An 18,612-nucleotide genomic window follows, 5' to 3' on the forward strand; every position below is an offset into this window, starting at 1 on the left:
TGCTTGGGCGAATATTAGGGTGTTCGGGATGCTCGTTACTCTTAATGAGCACCACGCGGTGTTCGGGTTACTTTCACTTTCCTCTCTGAGACGTTAGCGCGCTTTTCTGACCAATTGAAAGACAGGGAAGGCATTACAACTTCCCCCTGCAACGTTCAAGCCCTATACCACCCCCCTGCTGTGAGTGGCTGGGGAGATAAGGTGTCACCCGAGTATTGTAATCTGCCCCTCCCGTGGCTCGCTACGGATGCATTCTGACATTAGTTCAGGGAAAGTGCTATCGTGTTGGAGCTGCTATAGGGAGAGTGTTAGGTGTATTGTAGGCTTCAAGAACCCCAACGGTCCTTCTAAAGGCCATAAATCTTCTCTATATGCGCTCAATGGGGCCGGCAGCAGCAGCGCCGACCCCATTGAGAACATATAGAAGACAAATCCTTCTTTTCTGCCACAGCTGTAACAGCTGTGACAGAGGAGAACGATGTTTGCCCATTGAATTCAATGGAACCAGCAATACAGCAGGTTCCACTGAATGCAATGGGCTGCCGGCGATCGCAGGATGAATGGTCGGGAAGGGGTTAAATATATAACCCCTTCCCTGCAATTCATCCAGAAATGTGTTACACTAAAAATATATACCGGCGTATAAGGCGACGGGGCATATAAGACGACCCCCCAACTGTCACCTTATACGCCGGCAATACAGTGGAGCAAAGAATAAAAAGCATTACTCACTTCTTCAGACGATCTGCAGCGCTCCTGCAGACTGTCACTCCTTCCTGGTGTTTGTAGGCTCTTGCTTCCTCCTGGTCCACGGCAGACTATAGCTTTCTCTACGAAAGGCTTTAAATCCACGCCTCCAGAAACACACGTGCCTTCAGCCAATCACAGCCAATGACAGTGATGTCATTGAATTGCTGTGATTGGCTGTGTTTCTGGAGGCGGGGATTTCAAGCCTTTCGTAGAGAAAGCTTTAGTCTGCTGTGGACCAGGAGCGAGCAAGAGCCTGCAAACACCAGGAGGGAGTGACAGTCTGCAGGAGCGGCGCAGATCGTCTGAAGAAGTAAGTAATGCTTTTTATTCTTTGCTCCACTGTATTGCCGGCGTATAAGGTGACAGTTGGGGGGTCGTCTTATACACCCCGTCGCCTTATACGCCGGTATATATTTTTAGTGTAACACATTTCTGGATGAATTGCAGGGAAGGGGTTATATATTTAACCCCTTCCCGACCATTCATCCTGCGATCGCCGGCAGCCCATTGCATTCAGTGGAACCTGCTGTATTGCCGCTCCATTGAATTCAATGGGCAAACATCGTTCTTCTCTGCTACAGCTGTTACAGCTGTGCCAGAGGAGAACGATCTTTACGCTGACAGTGCGGGGGGGGGGGGGCACTCTTGCCGCTATTGTGGCTTAATAGTGGGACCTGTGAACTTGAGATGCAGCCCACCATGTAGCCCCTCGCCTGCCCTATCCGTTGCTGTGTCGTTCCCATCACTTTGTAGAATTGCCCAGATTTTCACACATGAAAACCTTAGCGAGCATCGGCGATATACAAAAATGCTCCGGTCGCCCATTGACTTCAATGGGGTTCGTTACTCGAAACGAACCCTCGAGCATTGCGAAAATTTCGTGCCGAGTAACGAGCACCTGAGCATTTTGGTGTTCGCTCATCTCTAGTTAAGACCCTTACAAATAAACAATGTCAAAATTGCAAAAGGGTTGCCTATCCTACCTTACAGAAAATAAAAAGTGAACAAAAAAGTGAATGCACCCCAAAAGTACCAATGAAACTTACAGTGCGTCTGGAAACTATAGACTGCTAAATTTAACCTCTATTGTGGGTAGAATATGAGGAGATTTGTATTTTGCAATGACAAAGTCAGAGTCCTTACCTTAAAACTATGGAGATGCTGTAGCATGATTTGAAGAGGGCTGTACACACAAGGCATCCCAGAAATATTGATGAACTACAACACATTTGGAGAAAAAAAATGTTCTAAAATTTCTTCTCAACATTGCTACAACATTTGTTGAAGGTGATTGCTGCTAAAAGGAGCTCTACAGCTTATTAAATGCAAGAATTCATTTACTTTTTTCTTTCTGCACTGTGGATGTTTACTGTGCCCAGTGAAAGACACAAATGGTATAACTTTGTGTGTTGCTTATTAGATTACGTTTGTCTATAGTTGTGGCTTAGATGACAATCAAACCACACTGGACTGGATTGGCGCATAGTCAATGTGGTGTTGATATTCAAAAATGGGTCCAAAAGCTAACCTGAAAACCACAGGGCAATAAGTCTTACTTCTATTGTGGGTAAAATGTTTGAAGGGTTTCTAAGAGATGCTATCCTTGAGGATAGATGCTATACTAGGAAAATAGCTGTATAACTACATATCATCAAGGGTTTAAGAAAGATTGCTACTGTCAAACAAACCTAAACAGCTTTTACAAGGAGGTAAGTTCTAGATTAGACTGTGGAGAGCCACTGGATTTTTCCAAAGCGTTTGATACCGTGCCGCATAAAAGGGTGGTATATAGAATGAGAAGGCTTGGCCTGGCGAGAATGTGTGTGAGTAAATAACTGGCTCATTGATAGAAAGCAGAAGGTGGTTATAAATGGTACATACCCTGATTGGGTCACTACTACTAGTGAAGTACTATAGGGGTCAGTATTGGATATTATTCAGATACCACAGGGGTTGGTTTTGGGCCCTATTCTTTTTTTTCTACTCTGCACCTCAAGAACAATGCTTAAATCCCCCCTTTTCTCACCATGCTCACTGTTGCCCTCATTCACTCCTGGCTTGATTACTACAACTCGCTGTTAATTGACCTAACCTGCACCAGACTTTCCCCCTTCCAACCTATCTTGAATGCAGCATCCAGGCTCATCTTTCTGTCCAGCCGCTACTCAGATGCTTCTACCCTGTGCCAGTCACCACACTGGCTACCCATCAACTACAGAATTCAATTCAAACTCAGTACCTTCATCCATAAAGCTCTCCATAGCAATGTGCTGCCGTACATTGCCTCCCTCATCTCAATCCACCACCCAGTCCGCTCCGCCAATGAAGTCAGATTAAGTGCCCCTTTTATTCAAACCTGTCATTCCTGCCTCCAAGACTTCTCCAGAGCAGCACCAGTCCTCTTGAACACGCTACCCCAAACTATCCAGGCAATCGCTGGTACACGAAATTTCTGGCGTGCTTTAAAAACGCACCTCTTCAGGGAGGCATACCATATCTCCTAAATCAAACCCCTCTGTACTCCACCTGGTAACATGCTCCCTGACCTACTGACTGCAATCCATGTTATCCGTAATCAATCGCCCCCTGAAGTCATACCATTTCAGCCACCGCACAGCTTATGTCTGACCATTGTATATGTGTAAAGCATCCCCCACTTTCCACCTTGCCTTACCATGCACATCTCCAGGCCCTTTACCTTCTGTATCACCCTATTATCAGTAGTATGTAAGCTCATTGGAGCAAAACCCTCACCCCTACTGTTTCCATTAATCGATTACCAAATGTAACTGTGGTTTTTGTATCTTTGTTTTTTCGATCTGTTCTCCCCTGTTTTGTAAGCGCTGCGGAATATGTTGGCGCCATATAAATAAAGATTATTTTTATTATTAATATATTTATTAATGACCTGGTAGAAGAATTGCAGAGTAAAATACCAAAATGTGCAGATGACACAAAACTATGTGACAAATTAACACTAGACAAGACGCAAGGTGGTTGCAAGTGGATCTGGATAAGTTGCGGGCTTGGGCAGAAAAGTGGCAGATGAGGTTTAACACTGATAAATGTGCAGTTCTGCACATGAGCAGAGAAAAAACAGGTCACCATTAGAGATGAGCGAACGTACTCGTCCGAGCTTGATATTCGTGCGAATATTAGGGTGTTCGGGATGCTCGTTACTCGTAACGAGTACCACGCGGTGTTCCGGTTACTTTCAGTTTCCTCTCTGAGACGTTAGCGCGCTTTTCTGGCCAATTGAAAGACAGGGAAGGCATTACAACTTCCCCCTGTGACGTTCAAGCCCTATACCACCCCCCTGCTGTGAGTGGCTGGGAAGATCAGATGTCACCCGAGTATAAAAATCGGCCCCTCCCGCGGCTCGCCACACATGCCTTGTGACTTAGCTGAGGGAAATTGCTGCTGCTGGTGCTGCTGTAGGGAGAGCGTTAGGAGTCAGTGTAGGCTTCAAGAACCCCAACGGCCCTTCTCAGGGCCACATCTACTAGTGTGCAGTACTGTGTTAGCACAGTATTTTTTTTTTTTTTTTGTCCAAAATTGGATCTGCAGAGCATTGCGCCCAGCAATAGGGACAGAAGTGGGGGTTAGGCAGGGAGAGTGTTAGGAGTTAGTGTAGGCTTCAAGAACCCCAACGGTCCTTTCTAGGGCCACTTCTATCCGTGTGCAGTACTGTCCAGGCTGCTGTTAGCAGTGTTGCATATTTTTTTTCTCTTCTCAAAACCGGCTGTGCAGAGCATTGCACCCGGCATTAATACTACAGGGATAGAATTGTGTAGGCAGGGCCAGAAGACATTTATTATTCATTGAATACACGCAGTGGGGTCTTCCCTTTGCTAAAAAGGAAAAAAATTATATTTGGCCTGCCTGTGTCAGTCCTAAGGTCTGCGTGTACGTGTGTGCTGCGTGTACAACGTACAAAAATCTGACGCAACCAGCTACGCTTTACTGCAGCCTAGCGCCATTGTGTATCCTGACTGGCAAATACCTGCTCTGCTAGAGTTAATAACTCTGCTACACTATACTTGTGTGACACTTTTTGAGGGCCACACCACCGATATTAAACTTCTTGTTCATTGAATATACGCAGTGGGGTCTTCCGTTTGCAAAAAAGCGAAAACATTATATTTGGCCTGCAGGCTTGCGCCAATTTATTTCCTGCCTGGGAAATCAAATCACTGGTAATACAGCATGCTGAGGGGTAGGGGTAAGCCTAGAGGACGTGGACGTGGCCGAAGACGCTGAGGGCCAAGTGAGGGTGTGGGCACAGGCCGAGCTCCTGATCCAGGTGTGTCGCAGCCGACTGCTGCGCGATTAGGAGAGAGGCACGTTTCTGGCGTCCCCACATTCATCGCCCAATTAATGGGTCCACGCGGGAGACCTTTATTAGAAAATGAGCAGTGTGAGCAGGTCCTGTCCTGGATGGCAGAAAGTGCTTCGAGCAAGCTATCATCCACCCACAGTTCTGCGCCGTCCAGTGCTGCAAATCCGAATCCTCTGTCTGCTGCTCCTCCTTCCTCCCAGCCTCCTCACTCCACTACAATGACACCTGCTCAGGAGCGGGAACACTCCCAAGAACTGTTCTCGGGCCCCTGCTTAGATTGGGCAGCAGCGGTTCCTCTCCCACCAGAGGAGTTTATCGTCACTGATGCCCAACCATTCGACAGTTCCCGGGGTCCGGGGGAAGAGGCTGGGGACTTACGCCAACTGTCTCAAGAAGTTTCTGTGGGTGAGGAGGACGATGACGATGAGACACAGTTGTCTTGCAGTGAGGTTGTAGTAAGGGCAGTAAGTCCAAGGGAGCAGCGCACAGAGGATTCGGAGGAAGAGCAGCAGGACGATGAGGTGACTGACCCCACCTGGTGTGCAACGCCTACTCAGGACAGGTCTTCAGAGGGGGAGGCAAGGGCATCAGCAGGGCAGGTTGCAAGAGGCAGTGCGGTGGCCAGGGGTAGAGGCAGGGCCAGACCGAATAATCCACCAAGTGTTTCCCAAAGCACACCCTCGCGCCATGCCACCCTGCAGAGGCCGAGGTGCTCTAAGGTCTGGCAGTTTTTCACAGAGACGCCTGACGACCGACGAACAGTGGTGTGCAACCTTTGTCGCGCCAAGATCAGCCGGGGAGCCACCACCAACAGCCTCACCACCACCAGCATGCGCAGACATATGATGGCCAAGCACCCCACAAGGTGGGACGAAGGCCGTTCACCGCCTCCGGTTTGCACCGCTGCCTCTCCCCCTGTGCCCCAACCTGCCACTGAGATACAACCTCCCTCTCAGGACACAGGCACAACCGTCTCATGGCCTGCACCCACACCCTCACCTCCGCTGTCCTCGGCCCCATCCACCAATGTCTCGCACCGCACAGTCCAGCCGTCGCTAGCGCAAGTGTTGGAGCGCAAGTACGCCGCCACGCACCCGCACGCTCAATCGTTAACCGTCCACATAGCCAAATTTATCAGCCTTGAGATGCTGCCGTATAGGGTTGTGGAAACGGAGTCCTTCAAAGCTATGATGGCGGCGGCGGCCCCGCACTACTCAGTTCCCAGTCGCCACTACTTTTCCCGATGTGCCGTCCCAGCCCTGCACGACCACGTCTCCCGCAACATTGTACGCGCCCTCACCAATGCGGTTAGTGGCAAGGTCCACTTAACTACGGACACGTGGACAAGCACAGGCGGGCAGGGCCACTACATCTCCCTGACGGCACATTGGGTGAATTTAGTGGAGGCTGGGACAGAGTCAGAGCCCGGGACCGCTCACGTCCTACCCACCCCCAGAATTGCGGGCCCCAGCTCGGTGGTGGTATCTGCGGCGGTGTATGCCTCGTCCACTAAACCACCCTCCTCCTCCTCCTCCTCCTCCTCCTCCTCAACCTCTGTCTCGCAATCTAGATGTGTCAGCAGCAGCAGGACGTCGCCAGCAGTCGGTGTCGCGCGGTGTGGCAGCACAGCGGTGGGCAAGCGTCAGCAGGCCGTGCTGAAACTACTCAGCTTAGGAGATAGGAGGCACACGGCCCACGAACTGCTGCAGGGTCTGACAGAGCAGACCGACCGTTGGCTTGCGCCGCTGAGCCTCCAACCGGGCATGGTCGTGTGTGACAACGGCCGTAACCTGGTGGCGGCTCTGCAGCTCGGCAGCCTCACGCATGTGCCATGCCTGGCCCACGTCTTTAATTTGGTGGTTCAGCGCTTTCTGAAAAGCTACCCACACTTGTCAGACCTGCTCGTAAAGGTGCGCCGGCTCTGCGCACATTTCCGCAAGTCCCACACGGACGCTGCCACCCTGTGCACCCTGCAACATCGCTTTAATCTGCCAGTGCACCGACTGCTGTGCGACGTGCCCACACGGTGGAACTCTACGCTCCACATGTTGGCTAGGCTCTATGAGCAGAGTAGAGCTATAGTGGAATACCAACTCCAACATGGGCGGCGCAGTGGGAGTCAGCCTCCTCAATTCTTTTCAGAAGAGTGGGCCTGGTTGGCAGACATCTGCCAGGTCCTTCGAAACTTTGAGCAGTCTACCCAGGTGGTGAGCGGCGTTGCTGCAATCATTAGCGTCACCATTCCTCTGCTTTGCATCTTGAGAAGTTCCCTGCAAACCATAAAGGCAGCCGCTTTGCGCTCGGAAACAGAGCCGGGGGAAGACAGTATGTCGCTGGATAGTCAGAGCACCCTCCTGTCTATATCTCAGCGCATTCAGGAGGAGGAGGAGGAGGATGAGGAGGATGAGGAGGAGGGGGAAGAGACAGCTTGGCCCACTGCTGACGGTACCCATGCTGGTTGCCTGTCATCATTTCAGCGTGTATGGCCTGAGGAGGAGGAGGATCCTGAAAGTGATCTTCCTAGTGCGGACAGCCATGTGTTGCGTACAGGTACCCTGGCACACATGGCTGACTTCATGTTAGGATGCCTTTCTCGTGACCCTCGCATTCAACGCATTCTGGCCACTACGGATTACTGGGTGTACACACTGCTCGACCCACGCTATAAGGAGAACCTTCCCAGTCTCATTCCGAAGAGAAAAGGGGTTCGAGAGTGTTGCTATACCACAGGACCCTGGCGGACAAGCTGATGGTAAAATTCCCATCCGACAGCGCTAGTGGCAGAAGGCGCAGTTCCGAGGGCCATGTAGCAGGGGAGGTGCGTAGATCGAGCAGCATGTACAGCCCAGACAGTGCAACAGTCTTTAAGGGCCTGGCCAGGTTTATGGCTCCCCAGCAAGACTGTGTCACCGCTCCCCAGTCAAGGCTGAGTCGGCGGGAGCACTGTAAAAGGATGGTGAGGGAGTACGTAGCCGATCGCACGGCCATCCTCGGTGACGCCTCTGCCCCCTACAACTACTGGGTGTCGAAGCTGGACACGTGGCCTGAACTAGCGCTGTATGCCCTGGAGGTGCTTGCTTGTCCTGCGGCTAGCGTCTTGTCGGAGAGGGTGTTTAGTGCGGCTGGGGGAATCATCACAGATAAGCGTACCCGCCTGTCAACCGACAGTGCCGACAGGCTTACACTCATCAAGATGAACAAAGCCTGGATTTCCCCAGACTTCTCTTCTCCACCAGCGGACAGCAGCGATACGTAAGCAATACGTAGGCTGCACCCGCGGATGGAAGCTACGTTCTCTCTCACCATCCAAAACGGGGACATTTCTGCTTCATCAATCTGTGTCTAATATTCCTCCTCCTCCTCCTCCTGCTCCTCCTCCTGAAACCTCACGTAATCACGCTGAACGGGCAATTTTTCTTAGGGCCACAAGGCTCACTCATAATTTTTCTAAACAATTTTTAGATGTTTCAATGCTCTGAAAAGCGTTGGAACTTTAACTTGAACCAATTTTTCGTTAAACTGGGCTGCCTCCAGGCCTAGTTACCACTTAAGCCACATTACATTAACCAAAGCGATTAATGGGTTTCACCTGCCCTCTTGGTTGGCCATGGCCAATTTTTTTCAGGTACATTAGTACTGTTGATACAGCAATTTTTGTGGGCCCTCGCCTACAGTGTAATCAAATAAATTTTTAGCCCACCTGCATTAAGCACGACATTACTACCTCAGCTGTGTTGGGCAATGCAATGGGATATTTCTATGTACCGCCGGTGGGTTCCAGGGAGCCACCCATGCTGTAGGTGCACACAGAGTTTTTACTACATCTGTCCACTTGTAAAGAACCCCAGTCTGACTGGGGCATGCAGTGTGCGCCGAAGCCCACCTGCATTAAGCACGACATTACTACCTCAGCTGTGTTGGGCAATGCAATGGGATATTTCTATGTACCGCCGGTGGGTTCCAGGGAGCCACCCATGCTGTAGGTGCACACGAAGTTTTTACTACATCTGTCCACTTGTAAAGAACCCCAGTCTGACTGGGGCATGCAGTGTGGGCCGAAGCCCACCTGCATTAAGCACGACATTACTACCTCAGCTGTGTTGGGCAATGCAATGGGATATTTCTATGTACCGCCGGTAGCTTCCTGGCACCCACCCCTGCTGTGGGTCCACAGGGAATTATAAATGCATCTGTTTCCACTTGTAAAGAACCCCAGTCTGACTGGGGCATGCAGTGTGGGCCGAAGCTCACCTGCATTAAGCACGACATTACTACCTCAGCTGTGTTGGGCACTGCAATGGGATATTTTTATGTACCGCCGGTGGGTTCCAGGAAGCCACCCATGCTGTAGGTGCACACGGAGTTTTTACTACATCTGTCCACTTGTAAAGAACCCCAGTCTGACTGGGGCATGCAGTGTGGGCCGAAGCCCACCTGCATTAAGCACGACATTACTACCTCAGCTGTGTTGGGCAATGCAATGGGATATTTCTATGTACCGCCGGTGGGTTCCAGGGAGCCACCCATGCTGTAAGAGCACACAGAGTTTTTACTACATCTGTCCACTTGTAAAGAACCCCAGTCTGACTGGGGCATGCAGTGTGGGCCGAAGCCCACCTGCATTAAGCACGACATTACTACCTCAGCTGTGTTGGGCAATGCAATGGGATATTTCTATGTACCGCCGGTGGCTTCCTGGCACCCACCCCTGCTGTGGGTCCACAGGGAATTATAAATGCATCTGTTCCACTTGTAAAGAACCCCAGTCTGACTGGGGCATGCAGTGTGGGCCGAAGCTCACCTGCATTAAGCACGACATTACTACCTCAGCTGTGTTGGGCACTGCAATGGGATATTTTTATGTACCGCCGGTGGGTTCCAGGAAGCCACCCATGCTGTAGGTGCACATGGAGTTTTTACTACATCTGTCCACTTGTAAAGAACCCCAGTCTGACTGGGGCATGCAGTGTGGGCCGAAGCCCACCTGCATTAAGCACGACATTACTACCTCAGCTGTGTTGGGCAATGCAATGGGATATTTCTATGTACCGCCGGTGGGTTCCAGGGAGCCACCCATGCTGTAGGTGCACACAGAGTTTTTACTACATCTGTCCACTTGTAAAGAACCCCAGTCTGACTGGGGCATGCAGTGTGGGCCGAAGCCCACCTGCATTAAGCACGACATTACTACCTCAGCTGTGTTGGGCAATGCAATGGGATATTTCTATGTACCGCCGGTAGCTTCCTGGCACCCACCCCTGCTGTGGGTCCACAGGGAATTATAAATGCATCTGTTTCCACTTGTAAAGAACCCCAGTCTGACTGGGGCATGCAGTGTGGGCCGAAGCTCACCTGCATTAAGCACGACATTACTACCTCAGCTGTGTTGGGCACTGCAATGGGATATTTTTATGTACCGCCGGTGGGTTCCAGGAAGCCACCCATGCTGTAGGTGCACACGGAGTTTTTACTACATCTGTCCACTTGTAAAGAACCCCAGTCTGACTGGGGCATGCAGTGTGGGCCGAAGCCCGCCTGCATTAAGCACGACATTACTACCTCAGCTGTGTTGGGCAATGCAATGGGATATTTCTATGTACCGCCGGTGGCTTCCTGGCACCCACCCCTGCTGTGGGTCCACAGGGAATTATAAATGCATCTGTTTCCACTTGTAAAGAACCCCAGTCTGACTGGGGCATGCAGTGTGGGCCGAAGCTCACCTGCATTAAGCACGACATTACTACCTCAGCTGTGTTGGGCACTGCAATGGGATATTTTTATGTACCGCCGGTGGGTTCCAGGAAGCCACCCATGCTGTAGGTGCACATGGAGTTTTTACTACATCTGTCCACTTGTAAAGAACCCCAGTCTGACTGGGGCATGCAGTGTGGGCCGAAGCCCACCTGCATTAAGCACGACATTACTACCTCAGCTGTGTTGGGCAATGCAATGGGATATTTCTATGTACCGCCGGTGGGTTCCAGGGAGCCACCCATGCTGTAGGTGCACACAGAGTTTTTACTACATCTGTCCACTTGTAAAGAACCCCAGTCTGACTGGGGCATGCAGTGTGGGCCGAAGCCCACCTGCATTAAGCACGACATTACTACCTCAGTGGTGTTGGGCAATGCAATGGGATATTTCTATGTACCGCCGGTGGGTTCCAGGGAGCCACCCATGCTGTAGGTGCACACGGAGTTTTTACTACATCTGTCCACTTGTAAAGAACCCCAGTCTGACTGGGGCATGCAGTGTGGGCCGAAGCCCACCTGCATTAAGCACGACATTACTACCTCAGCTGTGTTGGGCAATGCAATGGGATATTTCTATGTACCGCCGGTGGCTTCCTGGCACCCACCCCTGCTGTGGGTCCACAGGGAATTATAAATGCATCTGTTTCCACTTGTAAAGAACCCCAGTCTGACTGGGGCATGCAGTGTGGGCCGAAGCTCACCTGCATTAAGCACGACATTACTACCTCAGCTGTGTTGGGCAATGCAATGGGATATTTTTATGTACCGCCGGTGGGTTCCAGGAAGCCACCCATGCTGTCGGTCGACAGGGACTTCACAATAGGGAGTTGTACCTGCCTGTGTCTATGAATTAATAAGCCCGGTCTGACTGGGGCATGCAGAGACACCTTGACAGAATGAATAGTGTGTGACACATAGGTTCCCCATTGCTATGCCCACGTGTGCAGCTCCTGATGGCGGTGGCACAGGATTCTATTTCTCATTGCTTCTGTACAGCATTGTGGGCTATCGCCCCGCCACTTTTAAAGAGGGTCGCTGCCTAGCCATGCCAACCTCTGCAGTGTGTGCCTGCGGTTCCTCCTCATGGCAGACGCACTTCTAAATAGACATGAGGGTGGTGAGGCATTAGGGCAGCTGAAGGCTGCGCAGGGACACTTTGGTGTGCGCTGTGGGGGGGGAGGGGGGGCGGTTGGGCAGCATGTAACCCAGGAGAAGTGGCAGTGGAGTGTCATGCAGGCAGTGATTGTGCTTTGTTGGAGGTAGTGTGGTGCTTAGCTAAGGTATGCCATGCTAATGAGGGCTTTTCAGAAGTAAAAGTTTTTGGGAGGGGGGGGGGCCCACTCTTGCCGCTATTGTGGCTTAATAGTGGGACCTGTGAACTTGAGATGCAGCCCAACATGTAGCCCCTCGCCTGCCCTATCCGTTGCTGTGTCGTTCCCATCACTTTCTTGAATTGCCCAGATTTTCACACAAGGAAACCTTAGCGAGCATCGGCGAAATACAAAAATGCTCGGGTCGCCCATTGACTTCAATGGGGTTCGTTACTCGAAACGAACCCTCGAGCATCGCGAAAAGTTCGTCCCGAATAACGAGCACCCGAGCATTTTGGTGCTCGCTCATCTCTAGTCACCATTACACACTAAATGGGAAACTACTTGGAAACACTGACATGAGAAAGGACTTGGCGATTTCAGTTAATTGTAAGCTTAACTGGAGCAACCAGTGTCAGGCGGCTGCTGCCAAGACAAATAGGATCATGGGGTGCATCAAAAGAGGTATAGGGGCACATGATGAGAGCATTGTTCTTCCTCTTTACAAGTCTTTGTTTAAACAACACGTGGAATATTGTGTACAGTTTTGGGCATCTGTACTTAAGGACTACATGTCAGGTCTTGAGTGGGTAGAAAGTTGGGCAACTAAAGTAATTAACGGAATGGGAAGACGACAATACCCAGAGAGGTTATCAAAATTGGGATTATTTAGTTTAGAAAAAATACGGCCGAGGTTCGACCTAATAACTATGCATAACTATATCTGGGGACAATACAGAGATCTCTAGCATCATCTATTTACTGTATATTCAGGACTGTGACTGTAACAAGGGGGCGCCCTCTGTGTCTATACGAAAGAAGGTTTCTACACAACATAGGAGGATTCTTTACTTCTTTACACAGTCAGTGAGGGAGACCCGCTGCCTGCTAGTGGCACGCTGAAGAGCCGGTACCTGGAAGACATAGGAGTCGCTGACACCCTGCGCTGCCCCCCAACATGGCGCCAGACCACCACGTGGATCAAGTGCCTCTCTTCACTGGGGACCCGGAAACCCTGCTCGAACCCCGAAACTGCCTGCAGCCGAACACGGTCAGTGAGGGGGATGGGGACCTGCAGCAGGGGACACCCCAGAACTCTTCAGCTCCCTTAGTGACCCCCCCAGGCGTGCCACACTGTCCCAATAACTGCCAAAAAGGCACATGGAATCGAGGCTGATTCATTCCCTGCTAGACGCAGCACACAGGGCTGACGCAACATACAGATGGAGACACCCCTTTCATTTGATCCTCCAAAAACGTGGCCGCCTTTTCACGGTCCGATCTCCCCGAACCTAGACGGGGCATTCAACTTCCTAGGAGTTCCATTGACACCGATCCCGGAGACAGCTACACCAAACATGTGATGTCCAGATCCTCCATGGTCTCGCAGATGCAACCCAGCTTACAGGTCGCCTCATAGTTTTGGGACATTTCCAAAATTAAGTTTTGTCTCTCCACAGGATTCTGATCCTCAGGACGCTGTCCAGTTGTCGATGCCCGCAGATCTCCTCACAGTTTCAGGACATTCACTTGACCTCCCCTAGGTTTATAAAATATCTCCCCTCCTCCCACGGTGGGAAAGAAGAACCATTGATTCTTTTCCCTCCCTTTTGCTTTTTCCTTACCCTTTCCTCTTTTGCTATGATAACTTCTACTCCGTACACTTAAGACATACAAGTTGCGGCGAGACAGACCGATGGCACTACTTGGATCAGATTCCATAGTTTTTGGCTATTTCTCCCTTCTTTTAGTAACATTATGACTGGCAAGTAAAAAATTTTCTGCATCTCAGAAAGAAATAAAAATAAAAATAGAGTACTATCTAACAAGGTAGAGGAAGGAGGGGGGAGGGAAAACTAGGGGAGTGGGGTATAAGGAAAGAGGGATATAGGGAATTAGGACGACCTCGCTCGGTATTGCCGATGCCCCTTTAAGGGGATGCCGATGCCCCTTTTACCAGACTCCAACCAAGGCTTGAAGGAATCTAAGGCTCTCATTGAAATCCAGGGGCTCCATAGATCACAGGTGCCGATCCGCTCCCGCTCATTCTCAGACTCTTCCTCGTTGTATCTCATGAGCAAATCAAACTTCTTTGTCCATATGATTCTTGATGGAGGAGAGGTAGATCTCCACAGGCCAGGGACAGACATACTCACTGCCAGCATGACTAACCGCAATAAATCTGCCCTAATCTTGGCAATAGACCCGGGGAGCATCAGGAGAAGGGCCATCTCAGCTGTTATGGACACCGTCGACCTGGTCATGGCATTATATAATATCTCCACATTGCTCCATAAATTTGTGATGGGGGCGGGGGGCAATCCCACCAGATGTGTGACATTGATCCAGGACCGTTTTGACACCTCCAGCATACCGAAGGGATCTGGTCATCTATTTGATGCAGCCTCGATGGGGTCCAGTACCAGCGGGATAGGATTTTAAAGTCCTGCTCCTGTAGCCTACCAAGTTTAGAGCTTTTATGGCACAGAAGGAAGGTCCTTTGGCATTCCAATCTGGAGCAACTCCCTCCCAGCTCCACCTCCCATTGGCCCGTATAGCTAGGAAGTATGTCCCCCGTCTCACCGTTCAGCAGCAATTTGTATATAACTGAAATCCCATGTTCAGTGGGCGCCGGCGACATACACAGAGATTCAAATGGTGTCAGCTGTCTACTTCTACAACCCCCGGGTGCCAGGGACTCCACGAAGCCCCTCACCTGCAGGTACCTCATCCAAGCTCCTGGAGGGGGGCCCGAATCTGCATAAATCTCTCTCAGGGACTTTATCTCAGATTGGGTTACCACATTTCTGACTCTGGGGATTGGAGAGTCAGGGAGGGGCAATACAGAGGCATTATGTCTAGCTGCCGGGAACTGTGGGTTGGCTACCAATGGGGTGGGGTGGCCCGGTATAGATACCAGACCCAAGTCTCGGGTGGGGGGGCCTGGTATAGATACCAGACCAAGTCTCGGGGCGCATACCCCCCAGATCTTGAGGACCACCAACAGGAAAGGTGGGAGAGCTTGAAGGGCCCCTAGGAACTATGTTGGAATCCATGGGGCCCCCTGCACTATCCTAAAATCTGACTCATGCTCCATTTCTACCCACAATTTAGTAGTCCTACCCTGCATTAGAGTGAGGATGAAGTTTGCAAGGCAGGACTTATAGTAAAGCGAGAAATCTGTGAGACCTAGTCCCCCCTCTTCTTTAGCCCGCGTGAGCAGTCTAAAGCTAAGTCGAGATCTGTGCCCCATCCAGACAAACTTGATGAGTAGGGAGTGGATTCTGAGGAGATATTGCCGGTCCAGGGATACCGGGAGGGTCTGACATAAATACAAGAATTTTGGGAGGGAGTCCATCTTTAAAGCATTGACCGTCCCCATCCATGGCACATATAGTGGGCTTCATCTGCTCAGATACAACCTGAGATTGTTCAGGTAGGACAAAAAGTTTAGCTCAAAGATCCGTACGGAATCTGCCGGGAGTTGTACCCTCAGATACTTGATGGACGAAGATCTCCACTTAAAAGAGAAGGAATCCGAGACTTCCCTGACCTCATTCTGGGGGAGAGTCACGTTTAGTATCTCCAATTTCTGGAGGTTGACTTTAAAGTTGCTCACCCGCCCGTATCTCTCAAACTCCTTCATCACTACCGGCAGTCCCACTCTAGGGTTCTACAGGAACAGGAGTAGGTCGTCTGCAAACAATGCCATCTTGTGTTCAGAGGTGCCCACCATCAGGCCAATGACTGCCCCATTTTCCCTGATGGCATTGGCCAAGGATTCCATGGATAGGACATATAGCAGGGGTGAAAGGGGCATCCCTGATGGGTTCCGTTGTTAAGATGGTGTCCGAGAGGGCGCCATTCGCCCGGATTCTGGCAGACGGCCATTGTACAAGGCCATGATCCATTCTCTCATCCTTCGCCCCAGGCCCACCCGACGGAGGGTCCCCCCTCCAGAAACCTCCACCTGATCCTGTCGAACGCCTTTTCCACGTCCACCGCAAGCAGGCAAAGCGGTTTGTTCCCCGCTCTAGCCCGGGCAATTAAAGAGATAGATTTAATGGTATTGTCCCTGGCTTCCCTGAGAGGGACAAATCCCACCTGCCATCTATGGATCAAGCCTGGAATATGTTTACTGAGCCTGTTTGCTATTAGTTTTGCCAGCATCTTTGTATCTATGCTTATCAGAGAGATAGGCCTGGTTTCGAGATTACCCCAATGTGAGCCTGGAGAGCCTGAGGCGGAAGGGGACTCCCCCAGGAAACCTCATTAAAGACTTGCACTAGGAAAGGAGACAATTCTTCCCTAAAGAGCTTGAAGAATCTTACCGAGAACCCATCAGGTTCTGGGATCTTGCCTATTTTAAGGCCCTTAAAGGGGTTGTCCCGCCCCGAAACGGGTTTTTTTTTTTTCAACCCCCCCCCCCCCCCTGTTCGGCGCGAGACAACCCCGATGCAGGGGTTAAAAAAGAACACCGCACAGCGCTTACCTGAATCCCCGCGCTCCGGTGGCTTCTTACTTACCTGCTGAAGATGGCCGCCGGGATCTTCTCCCTCGGTGGACCGCAGGGCTTCTGTGCGGTCCATTGCCGATTCCAGCCTCCTGATTGGCTGGAATCGGCACGTGACGGGGCGGAGCTACACGGAGCTGGCATCCTGCACGAGCGGCCCCATTGAGAAAAGAAGAAGACCCGGACTGCGCAAGCGCGTCTAATTTGGCCATTAGACGCCGAAAATTAGACGGGCTCCATGGAAACGAGGACGCTAGCAACGGAGCAGGTAAGAGAAAAACTTCTTATAACTTTTGTATGGCTCATAATTAATGCACAATGTACATTACAAAGTGCATTAATATGGCCTCGTAAGCTTCTCTGCTTATCTTGTCCCTGAAAGCTAGTGTCCTCTGGTCTAAGATAGTCAGTATTCTTTGCCGCAACAACGATATTTCTGCCCGTTGGACATCGCTCGGGGCTCTCTTGTTTGCTGCCACGCCATCCTGCAATGCTGACAGCAGACCCCCCAGTTCCCTGGAACGTTCTTTTTTTTAATCTAGCCCCTTGGGATATCAATGCATCACAGAAGGGGAAATAAAAAATTAAAAACAATCACAGAAAATGGCCATTACTTACTGACTGAGGAGTGCATATAGATGCATCCTCCTCTCACCATGCAGGTAGCTGACTACCTTGGGATATCAAGGTTCCCCTTAGGATGCACTTCAAGGCTTCTCATTTAAGTGGGGCCCGTGTAGAGTCATTTTGATGGTCGTTTATAAAATTCGCTAAAGTTATTTTAATTTCCTGAACATAATGAGGGTCTTTTAATATATTATCATTTAATCTCCACACTCGCATTCGAGGGTCTCCTTGAAAACCGTCAAATTCGGAGTACACCGGAGCTTGATCAGACCAAATAAACGCCCAAACACGCAAGCAGGTTGGAAATCTAGAAAGGCATGGGAAACCCAGATATAGTCCAATATGTCATAACTGTTATGGGCTACGGAGTGGAAGGTTTAGTCCCTGACGCCCACGTGCAGCAAGCGCCACAGGTCCACTAGGTGGATGTTTCCCAACTCCTTCAACAGGTAGCATGTTGCTGCCCATGAGACCGAGGACCTACCGGATGACGAGTCCTGTTCTGGGTCTACTGCCAAGTTAAAGTCACCTAAGATAAGGGCGGTGCCATCTGCGAACTTCGTCAGTTCCCTCAAGGCGGCTATTCCAAAGGTGGTCTGGCCCTGGTTTGGGAAATAAAAGTTAGTAAGCATAATCAACGTGCCCAACAATTCGGCCTTGATAAATAAGTATCTGCCCTCAGGATCTCACATCATGCCAAGGGGTTGGACCTTCAAGGAGCTGTGAAACGCAATGGACACCCCACCCACCTTCCAGGATGGGTTCGGGCTATGAAACCAAGTGGGGAATGATTTTGTGGCACAAGAAGGGATCTGACCAGCTTTGAATTGTGTCTCTTGAAATAGGAGCACCCTCCTACCCTGTTAGGTCCTGTTCCTCAGCCAATGTCTTGTGCCCTTGGTGATTTGTTTTTTGCCCCTTGTCCCGAGCCTCCAACCATCTGCCATTTCAATCTAGGCGGGGGGACCAATTTTGGGCCAGTCCTGGATCGCGACATCGGGCAGCTCCAGAGTCCCTAGGAACTTGGGTAGGTGGCCGAGGTGTCTGAAAATGGCCGTTTTCCCTCCTTTTCTGGCTTGTAACTGTAGTCGGAATCCCCATCTGTACGGGATGTCTCTTTCTCTCAGGGCATTGAATAAAGGTTTAAGGGCCCTGCGAAGTTGGAGTGTGTGTTTGGACAAGTCTGGATAGACGGACACCGAGGGCCCTTTAAACAACAAGTCCTCAGCTGCCCATGTCCGTTGTAGTATTTGTTCCTTTTCTTTGTAAAAGTGGACTCGGCATAGGACATCTCTAGGTTTAGCAGAGTTAGTAGATTTC

The 18,612-nt window shown here is 50.6% G+C and overlaps 1 protein-coding gene across 1 annotated transcript in view; it reads right to left on the reverse strand.

Moving 5' to 3' along the window:
• LOC136612439 (zinc finger protein 721-like) overlaps positions 1-18,612 on the reverse strand; it is a 564,334-nt gene that overhangs the window by 142,093 nt on the left and 403,629 nt on the right. The gene's annotated exons all lie outside the window — the stretch shown is intronic.

The sequence above is a fragment of the Eleutherodactylus coqui genome, chromosome 1 (assembly GCF_035609145.1).
Source record: "Eleutherodactylus coqui strain aEleCoq1 chromosome 1, aEleCoq1.hap1, whole genome shotgun sequence".
Taxonomy (NCBI): Eukaryota; Metazoa; Chordata; class Amphibia; order Anura; family Eleutherodactylidae; genus Eleutherodactylus; species Eleutherodactylus coqui.